Source organism: Chenopodium quinoa, unplaced genomic scaffold (assembly GCF_001683475.1).
Source record: "Chenopodium quinoa cultivar QQ74 unplaced genomic scaffold, ASM168347v1, whole genome shotgun sequence".
NCBI lineage: Eukaryota > Viridiplantae > Streptophyta > Magnoliopsida > Caryophyllales > Amaranthaceae > Chenopodium > Chenopodium quinoa.
The window spans coordinates 1,324,834-1,339,782 of NW_018743032.1; positions in this window are offsets into that span (position 1 = coordinate 1,324,834).

Sequence of the window (14,949 nt, forward strand, 5' to 3'; positions counted from 1 at the left end):
AGGTGACTTTTGGAATTCATGTATACATATGCTAGGGGATGTTTCTCATGTTTATTTAAGTCCCCAAGATTTGTATTTTCAATTTGCGGAATATTGCTTATGTTTATCATAAATTGTTTTATCAAGTAACATAATTAAATATTTTGCTCAAATAATAGGAAGTAGTATTCTTCCCTTTGTCATTTAAAGTTATTAAGATGGTTCATAATAAGCTTTGCATGACATTGACTTCGCGGCATAAATAGCGTATTCAAATCTATAAATAGAGAGAAGTGGAGATGTCTTGGCTTTTTTAAGCCCCCAATTTGAGGCAAAGAGCGGAAAAACTATACTATTTCCGAGTATTTTAGTTGCCAAATGGGAGGGATCATCCCGACTTACCCCCTAAAAAAGAAATTAACAAAAAAGACGGATTTGTATAAAAAGGAAGGGGAATCCAACTTTCCCATAGACGAATAAAGAAAGAAAATTAGACATGTTTTTGAAAAGCAAGGATTATTGACTTAATATTTGAATCATCGTGATGACTTGGCAGTGAGGTATACGTGTAATAGTGATAATGATCATTTTTTTCATGTACCAATCATGTTCAATCAATGTTCCTCGCTTAGAGAAGATGGAGATATCCCACGCAGGCGGACATATTAGTTGCTCATGATAAATGAGAAGACCAATGCTCAAGAGTTGTAAAAGACATCTAATGTTGACGTCAAGGCTGTCGATATATCAAATCAATTTATTATGTTAACTTTTTTTCATTCCAGGCAATGTATATAGAACCTGAATTACCTTGGTAATAAATAGCCTTATTATTAAAAGAAAATAAGATGATTGTGTTTTTTTTTAAGTGATAGTCATCTTATTTTTCTTTGGCAAAAGATATGAAAAACATCGAATTTAGTTTGATTCTATTGCTTTACTAAATGATATCATCAAGCCAATGGTTATCAAATCATCCAAATCATTAGATTTTTTTTTATGATTTTGTAATTATAACTCAACACTTCATGAATTTTATATATGGGCATGACTAATCAATAGTAGGTCCATATGTGAAAAGGCCTAAGGTTGGCCATATTTTCATGGAATGATGATTTTGGTACATGGTTACGGTCTACTCAAGGAGGGCCATTCCAAGGTTGTAACGTGGCTAGGCTTGGGGATATGAAGAATGGATAGACTCAAGTATACTCCAAAAATTCCTTACTTTTGGTGTTTCTTAAATTAAAACCCTTCTGCTTTGTGTGGCAACGTCCTACATTAGGTGCCTTTTCCTTGTCCTCTCTTGTTTTTCGACAAGTTTTGTTTTGGGTTTAGAACGATTTTTTCTTTTTTTTTTGGATTTGATCTTTCCTTTTGGGTTTAGACTAACTTTGTGTCCCCCTCTTATGTCCGTTCCCCAAATTTCCTGTTTGTATCTTTGCACCATTCCCATCCCAAGCTATGGAATAATGTAGGTTGAATAACTAAGGCTCAATTGACGAGGCTCAAAAGGGCTGCCAAAAAGATGGATTTTCTCTAAGGTTAAGAACATGGGATTATATTTATGGAGTTTCAAGTTGCCTCTTGTGTTGGTGAAATCATCATATCCTTTATTTGTGGGCCTAAGATGGGCCTCTTTTCATTCAATACATCTTGTAAGCCAAAGCTCATCAAGATTCTTAAAGTGTTGAGTATGTATGCTTTTTGATATTGCCTGTTTGTATGTATACATTTTATTTAATTCAAGTCAATAACAATAAAGAGATTGAAAAGTGAACAAGATAGACTATTGAAAATATATTTTTTATTCATTAATTAATGAGAGTACAAAATAAGTAGATTTGACAGCATGAATCCCTTAGTCTATCATAAAACAAAGTAAAGAAACAAAACAAGACCTAGGGTGCTACATCTTGAATTGTTGACAACTTCTTGAGATTGTGTCTTCAAGCTTTATCAATTTCTGACGTAGGTGAAATTCTCTTTAAAAATCAAGTCCATCTATATGATTCGTGGTTTCATTTATCAAGTCCCTTTCAATTAATATTCCCACAGTATAGACTTTTTGGAATGTGTCTAAACTAAGGTATTGTAAATGGCACTTGTATGGTTGAGACATATTGTCTATGAACTTTGGGACAAGTTCATGATCTGGAGGTCTTTGTGGAATAATAGAAACCTTTGATCGCCACCTAGAAAAGAAGTCAATGAAGCCTTCTTCTTCCCCTTGCTTAAGCAATTCGCGATTGCGCAAGGTAGTTGTGAGCTTGATGTTATCTCCATATTGGGTTAAAAACGCTTTTACAACGTCACTCCAAGTGGAAGTTTGTTTTGCATCGAGGTTATAAAACCATGATCTAGCATTTGGGTCCAATGAAAGAGGAAACGTACATGCATATAGGCTTGGCTCAACCCCTTTAAATTCCATAATTCCAATAAAGCTCATTAAGTGAGTCCTATGATTGTCTATAACCTTAAAGGTTGGAAAATCCGTAGTCAAGAAATTTTCTGGGAGAGTCTTGCCACTAGGTTGTGGTGCAATCTCATAATTGAAGTACTTATTCCCTGACTTAGCTCGAAGGACAAGTTTCTCGAAGGCCTCTACTTTTTCGGCTCTTGCTTTTTCTTGTAGAATGTTTTCTTTTTCTTTTTTTGCTTTTATTTTAGCATTTTCTGCTTTTTATGAGCCTTCATTTTGGCTTCTTCTTCTCATAGGGCCTTTAGGTTTTGGAGTTCCTCTCTAAGTTTCTCTAATGCTACTTTGTCACCCATGATTGGACTAGTATGCGAATGTGGAAGATGATCTAGTAATGTGTTTAACGAGAAATTGAGCGCGTTCACTTAAACCTTTTCTGCCAAGCATTCAAACAATGAACATAGGTCAAAATGATTGTTTTATTTCTTTTTTTTTTTTAATCCTTGTAATACGAATTCACTTTAAGCAAGTTTGTTGATGAAGAATGTAAAAAAAATTCACGAACAATCATTAATGGAATGTCATGATATGTGTTGACTTCAACAAGGTAATCATATAAGGATTTTACTTTAAATGAATTGTTTTCGGAAAAGGTAGAAGACAAAGTCAAGAAAGTTGGATTGAAAATGCTCATCAAATTTTAGGAACATTTATCAACCCGAACATACTCCTTAAAATGATCAAATATACTATAGTATTTGTTGATCATTTAGATTACAATAGAGATCAATATCTTTTTTTTTTTAATTATGATTCTCATATTGCTTATCTTTAAAGGATAATATATTACTATTTGTTTAAAAAGAATGACGACCTTCGAAAGTAAAATCCAAGAAATAATTAATCATTTTTGCGGTTTTATCATTCATTATATATATATATTTTTTTATCATACTCTCTTTTTTTTGTTTTATATATATATACACATGTATATATATATATATATATACATGTATATATATATATATACATATACATATACATATATATATATTTATATATATATATATACATATACGTACATATATATATATATATATATATATATATATATATATGTATGTATATATATATATATATGTATGTATATATATATATATATGTATGTATATATATATATATATGTATGTATATATATATATATGTATGTATATATATATATATACATATACATATATATATATACATATACATATATATATATACATATATATATATATATATATATATATATATATATATATATATACATATATATATATATATATATATATATATATATATATATATGGATTTTCTTTTTAAAACATAGAACAGGTAAATAAATTAAGGTTGACCAATTACAACTAAAAAAAAATGATGAACACGAAAATAGAAACGTTTAAGAATAAACATATTGATGACGTCCTATTAACAGATGCGTACTTCTAATAACGAACCTCACAAGAAGTAATGTCATTAGCTAGATTATAAAGTACGTACACGAATCATCATAATAAAATAATATCGCGCGCAATTTTTCGTCTTGCGCTAAGGTGGAAAGTGCAACTTCAAGAGTAGCATCTGCCACATGCTTTTCTTTTTCTTTTTTTGTTTGTTTTTTATTTTTTTTTTACAAAAACGCAAAAAAAAAACGATAAAAAAATGTTTTTTGAAAAAAAAAAAGACGGTAATAGTAAAAGTGAGACAACGTTGTTAGCCAAAGAGATATTTTTAACACCTACTTAACGATTAACCTTGAAGCGGTAGTTTCGTTTTCTCCGTATGATATTGCTCGTAATAAGTCAAAGTCAACGTTGAATAGTGGGCGCTCGCAAGACACAGTGTTGCGCGGAGATGTCGCGCGCAACTTCTGAACTTGCGCTAGGAGGGCGCGTTTAACTTTGACAGTTGCGCGTGCCACCTGGTAGGCTCGAAAATGGGATTTTCTAAGCTATGCCCCTAAGGTAGTCGAGATTATAAGGTGTACCCATGCTTTTTCAAATTTCTAAGTTGTGCCCCTCAACTCACTACCATTAATGAATGGTACCCGAATAACAATAAAAAGATGATAAGAGGTAAGGAAATGATACAAGAAAGAAATCTTAATCACAACAACCCGAATAACGAAAACTAAAGCCACGAAATCACACTCTCAATTAACTTTTAAATAACTAATAAGGGTACATTTTAGTATTGATAAGAAGTTGAAGGGCACGACTTAGAAACTTGAAAAAGCATGGATACACCTTAGAAACTCAACTACCTTAGGGGTATAGCTTAGAAAAACCCTTTTTTTTATCACGAAAACGCTAAAAGAACGATATTTTTTTTTCTTTTTTTTTTGTCGAACCATAATTTTTGCGAATTATTTTTTTTTTAATATATCTCTAAATAATAAGTTGGAATTAGCTAGATTAGACGCGAAGCACATATTCATATGTAGTCACATAAGCACATAAAAAGAACCGTCAAAGCATACAATGCCATTCTAAGGTCAAGGCTTGGGTGTCCAAGGGTACCATATCTTAAGAAACGATGTAAAAATCAATCACTCAACGTGTTGACTCATGACATCACCCTCTCAACATTTTGTTGGCGATATGGGTGGGATGATTGTTATTGATTTTGGGATAGAAGCCTAGTGTTGGCAACCCCTAGTCAATGAGCCAATCCCCAATGGTTACACTGTGCTATGATTATGCATAATGCAATAATGCTTGTTCGGTTTTTACTTTTGTTAAAAAGGAAGATATTATACGTTCGAGTCTCGCTCTCTAACTAGAGATTATCCAAGTTAGTTCTCGTTACAATCCATAGGCAACCTAGTGTTGGAAACCTTGAACCATAACTACGAACTAATCTTGTAACATCTAAGTCCCCAGTGGAGTCGCCGCTGTACGGAGGGTGATCCCATTGTAAGGGGTACTCTCCTTAAATGCCCTTGGCCACTTAAAATCCTAGTACTTAAAAGCCTAGTACTTTACACTTGTTAGGGTGATCCCATCGTAAGGGTTACTCTCCTTAAATCCCATCGTTTTAGAACACTTATAGACACCTTATTGTTAGGGAACCTCCAGCGTAGTAACAAATTATCGAAAGGGTAAGTGTTTAGGACAAGAGGGCTAGGTTGAACAAGTTCACAAGTTATTTCGCGAGAGTTTTTTAGGTTAATTTTTTGTCTGTTGAAGCCTCGGTTTAAGCTTGTATTTATAGAGAAGGATTAGGCTTAGGGTTTCGAAAAATCTGTAGCAGCAGGTGTCGCGCGCAACAGATGAAGTTGTGTGCGGTGACCCAGCGCAGGTTTTAGAGTTACGCTGCTATGTGCAGCGCAACTACTGGTCTTGCATGCGGCTTTATGGTAAGATTCGAGTTTATATTTTTCGTATAATTTCTGAATAATTACAAATTCTGCAACGCAACTCTGGAAGTTGCGCAAGGTGTCGCGCGCAACTGAAATAGTTGTGCGCGGCAGCCCAGCGCGACTTTGTGAGTTGCGCGCGGAATTTTCTGCGGCAGCACTAAGTTTTAACCTAAGCGCTGGTTTAAGCACATGATTAAACCTTATTATGATCGGGTTTAGTTTATTGGACCTTTATTTTAGCTTTTTTCTTTAATTTGGGCTAGTCTTTTGTGTTTTGTGGCTTAACCAGTTATCCATAAGTATTCTTCATTTTGATCAAACACGAAGATGACTTTATTTATCGTCATTGCACTTTCTGTCGGGACAGGAGACCAAAAGTAGATGTCTACAATGGCATTCAACACCATCATTCTTCTCCTTATAAACCTTAAGTAAATGGAGCATTTGATGCAGCTAATAAAAATTTAGAGACTATCATCGAGTAAATGACAGAAAATTACAAGGATTGGCCTAACAAACTCCATTTCGCACTTTGGGGTTATCGCACGTCAATTCGCACATCAACATGAAATACGCCATTCTCCTTGGTTTATGGAATGTATGTTGTACAACCTACAGAGCTAGAGATACCGTCAGTACGTAATGCATTAGAAAGTAAACTCGATGAATTCGAATGGACTAGAGCAAGGTATGAAGAGCTAATTCTACTTTCTGAAAAGCGACTAGAAGCTCTACATCATACCCAATGCTATCAAACCCGTATGTCTAGACATCATACGCCATTCTCCTTGGTTTATGGAATGGATGTTGTACAACCTACAGAGCTAGAGTTACCGTCTCTACGCAATGCATTAGAAAGTAAACTCGATGAAGTCGAATGGACTAAAGCAAGGTATGAAGATCTAATTCTACTTGATGAAAAGCGACTAGAAGCTCTACATCATACCTAATGCTATCAAACCCGTATGGCTACATTCGTTTTTTATTATATCCGGCTGATTATTCTCTATAAATAGCCTTCTAATACCTCCGTTTTCAATCACCAACTTTCATCAATTCTCTCTAATTCTCTCTCACCCATTCTCATCAAGAATCTCTTGATTACTCTCTCTCTCTCTCTTTTCTAAACTAACCTTTTGCACACAAAATTCCGCATTCATAAGTTCTAGAAACACCTAGCCAAGTTCAAAGTTTCCTTCGCTCTAGACCTGAAAGGTTTTAATTACTGAGGGTTTGGTCACAAATCTCTATTTCAATTATTTGATTTAATTGTTTGTTTATTATTTTCCTTGAAGTTACTAACGTGTGTATTTTTTTATTAGAAAGAGATTTTTATTAGAAAGAGATACGAGGCATCCAAGTAAGTGCTTTAATTGATTTATTGTTATTATGATATAAAATTTTGTCTAGGTTGTTATTATGATTCCTAGTATCATGTTTAGGGTAACAACTAATAAAGGTTATAATATCAAATATGATAAATGTGATTCCTGCAATGCTTCCTATTCTCTTCCTAATAATCATGTTAGTATCATGTTAGGGCTAAAGCTTTGATTTTGATTGCTTAGTGACATGCTAGGATTTGTTATTAATCTTGTTAGTATCCTGCCTAGGATCTTGCTATTATTATGCTTTATTTTTAACATGAACATGTCTATTTTAATTATGATCAATATGGTAATGATTATTATTATGTTTATTATTTTGCTTGATATTTATTGTTATTGCTTGATCACGCCTTCTATGCATGTTTAAAGTGAATTGTTACTTGTAATCACACTTAATAAGATAATTAATAATCTTGTTTAGGGTTAATATGATTATAATTCAAGTTATCACCAATAATAGTTTTATTTGTGCATTAATATTCAACCAACATAGTTAAACAGGTTTAGAGTAAACCTATTGATTGCGTGTTAGTCAGAAAGCGTACATGAATACGATCAGAATAAAGTAGAGGCCTATTATTAGGGCAGGTTCAATCTCTTTTAGGTTGGATTTGTACCTTTATCCCCGAACTTCTAGTCTTGGTTCCAGACCTATTGGAGTTCATGATCTCCTGGATCGTTAAGGGGTGTAACCTTCACCCTGTGAACAGTTTACAAGTTCCTAAAACTTGTTGGTGACTGTTTTGCTCTAGCTTCCTTCCCTTTGGACGCCACTGTACTTTAGTGTATCATCACAGTGGGGTTCAAGTTTGGGGTAATGCTTGAAATATTCCCTACAAGTACTAACCTTTTACATGCTATATGTATAGTACTAACCTTTTGGATGTTATGTTTCTAACTTGGTGCATAACTTTTTTTGCTAAATATAATTAAACTTTAATGCAATTAGTATGTAGTTTAATTTATGCATTATTACATTATTTATATTACTAATGCTATGGATTAATTGATATAGGTTCAGTTAAGGGTGAAATAGGTGGCGTAAAAGGAGACAATTTTTATCTCACGTATATTGCGACAGACTAAAGGATTCGTAAGTAAGAACTTGACGACAGATAAAAGCTGTCGTAATTTACGACGGCTTCTAACTGTCTTTATCAACAACATTTTTAAACTGTCGTACAATTTCATATTTGCGACATTTTGTGGTTGTTGCAAATTACGACAGTTTTGAAAACCGTCGCTAGCTGCGACAGATGTAAACTGTCGTAAACTCACATGTTTGCGACAGTTTTTTACGAGTCACAACACAATTACAACGACGTACTTAGAATAAGTCGCTGAAATAACGAAAAATCCTCGTTATTGTGTTTGCGACAGTCAATCATTCTTAAAATTTTGTTTTTGCGACAACTGTGATAACGATAAAAAAAATTACAACAGTAAGCCATCCTAACTTTAAATTGCGACGATTTTTGCTTACTTGCGACTGAAAAAAGTTGTCGTTAAATGTTTGTTTTCTTGAAGTGAACATGAAGAAGAGGCTAGAACGCGCTAAAGGAAAATGGGCAGATGAACTGCCTAACATACTGTGGGCAGATAGAACAACTCCAAAAGATGCTATAGAACACACTCCTTTCTCACTAGTGTACGGATGTGAAGTAGTAGTCCTAACAGAAGTACAAGTCCCTACTGCAAGGTACGGGTTGATGACAGATAAAAGATATCAAGCCGAGATGATACACAACTTAGATTATATAGAATAACTTAGAGAGGACGCACGAAAGAGAATAGCAGCCTACCAGCAGGAAGGAGTTTCAACAAGAATGTGAGAGGAAAAGTCTTTAAGATAGGAGATTGGGTCCTTAGAAAGGTGTACGAGAACACAAAAGAAATAAATGCAGGAAAGCTAGCACCCAACTAGGAAGGACCGTATGAGATCGTCAAGGTAGTAGGCAATGGAGCATACTGGCTAAGAAATGCATAAGGGAAAGAGGTACAAAGAACCTGGAATGCAGCACACCTAAAGCTTTATCATTTCTAAGGAATAGAGAATGGTACGTAGTCATTACTCCAACCCCCTTTCGTTTTTATAAATAAAAAAACAACAAAAAAGAAGAAAACAACAAAAAACAAAAACAATAAATAAATAAAAAGCAAAACGAAAAAAAATCGCCAACAACCAGATGCAGCACGATAGATACTTTTCCTTACTCTAAAACTTTATTCAATTCAGTTTATTTTCACTACGAATACTGGCTTAATCACTAAGGGCCTTGGAGAAACCCACGAACACCCCTCACTCTATTCTGTTTTGTAAGGATAACATCGTAATACAAAGGGTTGTAGGAAGCAGGGTTTTGTTAAGGGACTAAATCAGAGTGATCGCTTGTTCTATGAACCCCCTCTTGGTTGTGGAGAAGGTTCGTCGCAACCATACGTTCCATCAATTAATTATCAACTTAAATCCCGGGTATAAGAAGAGGTTGCAGCACCCTAAGAGGACATCCATGCTCAGTTCGATGTCAGGCTACAAGAGGCACTCAAAAAAGAAAGGGATAAGGCACAATGAACGAACAAGGTTCTCATTACGCATATGCTGAAGGGTTGGTCTGAGTTTGGCCATAAGTACCTTTCTTCTTGCACTCCTACTCCACCTCTCCATCCCACGTGGGAGGATGACTCAGACATGGGAGGTGGTGGTGCTGACCAGACTCCATTGTCTTTATTCGTAGGTGTTAGTTGTTATTAGTCCTAAACTTAAGCAAGTTATGTGTAGTTTTAACCTTTGGTATTATATTGTTAGTACTAACCTTTTTTATGGTATATGTATAGTACTAACCTTTTGGATGTTATATTTCTAACTGAGTGCAGAACGTTTTTTTGCTAAATATTATTAAACTTTAATGCAATTAGTATGTAGTTTAATTTATGCATTATTGCGTTATTTATATTACTAGTGCTATGGATTAATGGATATAGGTTCAGTTCAGGGTGAAATAGGTGGCGTAAAAGAAGACAGTTTTTATCTCACGTATATTGCGACAGACTAAAGTTGTCGTCAGTAAGAAGTTGGCGACAGATAAAAGCTTTCGTAATTTACGACAGTTTCTAACTGTCGTTATCAGAGACATTTTTAAACTGTCGTATTAATTCATATTGGCGTTATTTTGTGACTGTCGCAAATTACGATTGTTTTGAAAACCTTCACTAGATGCGACAGGTGTAAACAGTCATAAACTCACATGTTTGCGACAGTTTTTACCTGTCGCAACACAATTACAACGATATATTTAGAATCTCTAACTGAAATTACGAAAAACTGGCCTAATTGTGTTTGCGACATTCAAACTGTCATAAAATTTTGTTTTTTCGACAACTATGATAGCGATAAAAAATATTACGATAGTTTGCCGTCCTAACATGAATTTACAGCGGTTTTTTGCTTATTTGTGACTAAAAAAAGTTGTCGTAAAATGTCTGTTTTCTTATAGTGAACATGAAGAAGAGGCTAGAAGGCGCTAAAGGGAAATGGGAAGATGAACTACCCAACATACTGTGGGCAGATAGAACAACTCCAAAAGGTGCTTCGGATCACACTCCCTTTTCACTTATGTACGGATGTGAAGCAGTAATCCCAACAGAAGTACAAGTCCCCACTGCAAGGTACGGGTTGATGATAGAAGAAAGATATCAAGTCGAGCTGATACATAACTTGGATTCTATAGAAAAAATTAGAAAGAAAGAAGGAATGAGAATAGCAGCCTACCAGCATGAAGTAGGAAGGAGTTTCAACAAGAATGTGAGAGCAAAAGTCTTTAAGATAGGAGATTGGGTCCTTAGAAAGGCGTAAGAGAACACAAAAGATGTAAATGGAGGAAAGCTAGCACCCAACTAGGAAGGACCATATGAGATAATAAAGGTACAAGGCAGTGGAGCATACAGGATAAGGAATGCAGCACACCTAAAGCTTTATCATTACTAAGGAACAGAGAAAGGTATGTCGTCATTACTCCAAACTCCTTTCGTTTTTACAAAAAAAAAAAAATAAACAGCAAACAACAAAAACCAAAAAAAAAAGATGAAAAAGCAAAAAGAAAAAAATCTCCAACAGCCAGATGCAGCACGACGGGTACTCTTCCTTACCCTAAAACTTTAGTCAATTCAGTTTATTTTCACTACGAGAACTGACTTAAGAACGGAGGGCCATTGGAGAAACCCACGACCACCCCTAACCCTTTTATATTTTGCAAGCACAACAACGCAATACAAATGGCAGTTGGAGGACATCCATGCTAAGTTCGATGTGAGGCTGCAAGAAACACTAAAAAAAGAAAGGGAGGAGGTAAAACGAGCGAACAAGGTTCTCATTACGCAGTTGCTGAAGGGTTGGTATGAGTTTGGCCACAAGTACCTTTCTCCTTGCACTCCTACTCCACCTCTCCATCCCAGGCGGGAGGATGACTCAGACATGGTAGGTGGCGGTGCTGATATCTGTAAAATGTCGTTAACTCACATGTTTGCGATAGTTTTTACCTGTCGTAACACAATTACCACGACATAGTTGGAATCTGTCCTAAAATTACGAATGAAAAACCGTCGTTATTGTGTTTGCGACAGCTGTGATAGCGATAAAATAAATTACGACAGTTAGCCATCTTAACTTGAAATTTCGATGGTTTTTTGCGTATTTGCGACTGAAAAAAGCTGTCGTAAAATGTCTGTTTTCTTGTAGTGAACATGACGAAGAGGCTAGAAGGCGCTAAAGGAAAATGGGCAAATGAACTACCCAATATACTGTGGGCAGATAGAACAACTCCAAAAGGTGCTACAGATCACACTCCCTTCTCACTAGTGTACGGATTTGAAGCAGCAATCCCAACAGAAGTACAAGTCCCTATAGCAAGGTACGGGTGGATGACAAAAGAAACTTATCAAGCCGAGCTGATACAAAACTTGGATACTATAAAAGAACTTAGAGAGGATGCTAGAATGAGAATAGCAGCCTACCAGTAGGAAAGAGTTTCAACAAGATTGTAAGAGCAGAATTCTTCAAGATAGGAGATTAGGTCCTTAGAAAGGTGTACGAGAACACAAAAGAAGTAAATGCAGGAAAGCTAGCACCCTCCTCGGAAGGACCCTATGAGATCATCAACGTAGTAGGCAGTGGAGCATACAGGCTAGGGAATGCAGAAAGGAAAAAGATACAGAGAAGCTGGAATGCTACACACCTAAACCTTTATCATTTTTTTAGGAACAGAGAAAGGTATGTAGTCATTACTCCAAACCCCTTTCGTTTTTTTAAAAAAACAACAAAAAAGCAGAAAACAACAAAAACTAAAAAAAAAAAGAAGAAAAAGCAAAAAGAAAAAAGAAAAAAATCTCCAACATCTAGATGTAGCACGACGGGTACTTTTCCTTACTCTAAAACTTTAGTCAATTCAGTTTATTTTCACTACGAGTACTAACTTAATAACGGAGGGCCGTTGGGGAAACCCACGACTGCCCCTCACCCTATTTTGTTTTGCAAGGACAACAACAAAATACAAAGGGCAGTAGGAAGCCATCGTAACTTGAAAGCGCAGCACAGCTGGAAGCAGCATATCTTACTTGCAGAGCATGAAACGCCAACAGGGCATACATGTAAGCAAAATTACATCCCTATTGCAATACAACTTTAATACAATTGTAATACAACTATGATACACAAGATAACACAAAAACACACATAGCATAAAAACATACTGAAGTTACTTAGTTGCACGAAGCAACAAAACATGGAAAGCAACAAACTGCAACAAGGAAACACAAAAACAATAAATATCCAGCTACACTAAGGCAGCCACAACAAACATACTAAAAAAAGAAAAACAAATTGTTTAGAAAAGCTAGGTGACATAGCACCACGAAAACTAATGTTCTCTAGTGTTGTCAATAGGGACCTTCTCCTCATTAGCAAACTTCACATCTCTAGGGCCATCCTTAGCATCCTCGTTCATGGGTGAGTTAACTTCCACATCAGCATAGCTCGGCAATAGTGAGCCAGGAACAGCAAACCCCTCAGGAAAGGTCTTCTCAAAATCAATCTTCTCAGTAGTGTAGTCCCACGCTTCATGCTTCCCTGATGATAGTCCTCCATCATCTCCAGGTGTGCCTTCCCAAAGTAGTAGCTGGCCATGTCAAGAGATTCATTCGCAGCATCCTTCAAGGTACTTTTCAACCCATCCCGTTAAGCAAGGCGTTCCTTGTGATTGTTCCTCTTAGCCTTCAAAGCATCAGAAGCAACCTTATACTTGTCAAAAAGGGCGTCACACTATTTCTTCATGGCATCATAGACCCAAGTTAACTATGACACCTTGTTCAATACACCCGAGCATGATTGAAGACTCTGCACAAGCACACAACTGAATTAGGACAAAACATTATATTATTTCTGTTTTATCGATTTTTTTTAAAGTATATTATACTTAGAAGGATTGCACAGCGGTTTCTTGGGAAAGGTCAGCAAAGGTTAGTGTAGATTGGCACTCCTTAAAGGAGGGAAAAGGAAAAGTGTCCGCTTGAGGAGCCAGAGCCTCATAGGAGAAAGTTGCAGCGTCCACAACAACAAACATCTCCAAATTACTCTTAAGACTAGTATGAGGCAGAGGTGGAGGAAGAGCATTCCTCAATATGGTCACCTAAGTCGGAACATCCTCAAGAGTCCTAGAAGAAGCACGTGACCTAATGTAATACAAGATGGAAAAAGAGATAAGCAGATCATGGGACCTTAGTGACCTAGAAGTATCTAAGAAAGACACGACAAATAAAAAGAAATTCGACAAGGCAGTCATAGCAAAACAGAAGTAGTCCTCATAAAACAAGTTCAGCGGTACAATCTCAACAAGGCATAGCAAGAAAACAGAGAGAAACCAACATATGACGGCAGTACAATTAAAAGACAATAACATTACAACAAGAACAAGTGTTATACGAGAAGAAAAGACATACCTAAAGACACAGCAGGGGCAATTTTTTGTTCAGAATCATAATGGTCCAAAGTCTCGATCCGAATAATTGCTTCAGGCTGCGTTAACTTGATGAAAGATCTCTCGTCTACACTCAACTCATACAACTTGTCAATTAGAGACTGTGATTAAGAGCACTACTTCAATTTGCTTACTACAACCATCACACAAATAAGCCCAAATCAACAAAGAAGGAAACCAACACAAAGGAACAAGAAAATAAATACTTTGTTCCAGATTATTTCTAGTTTTAGATTAGTTTCTCTCTCTAATACTTTGTTCTTAACTCTACTTTTAATTCCAGATTACTTTGGTAACGATTTCTTTTCTCTTAATCTCAGTTATTTTTTTATTTCATTGATCATGTCTTATTTTATTGTTTTGATTAGTTTAGATTTAATTATGCGTGAGTAGTTTTATTTCTAGGGTTTATGGGGATCTAGAAATAATATGAAGGGGTAATTTATTTTTATTGATTATCAATGCTAGATTAATTTCCTATTGATTGATATAATGCTCTGTGACTAGATTAGGCATGATCTTTTATGCATGAGTTTGATAATATTGATTCGAGATTCGAGAGATGAGAATTGATGTTTAGGTCTAGTTTCAATAGGTAAGTTAATTTATAAATGGTTAAGTCGAGATTCGAGAGATGAGATTTAATACCGGTAGATTAATTCTGTGATTGTAATACGTAGCGAAAGCCCTTTATGATCTGATTAATTGATTTATTGATGATTGATTATTATG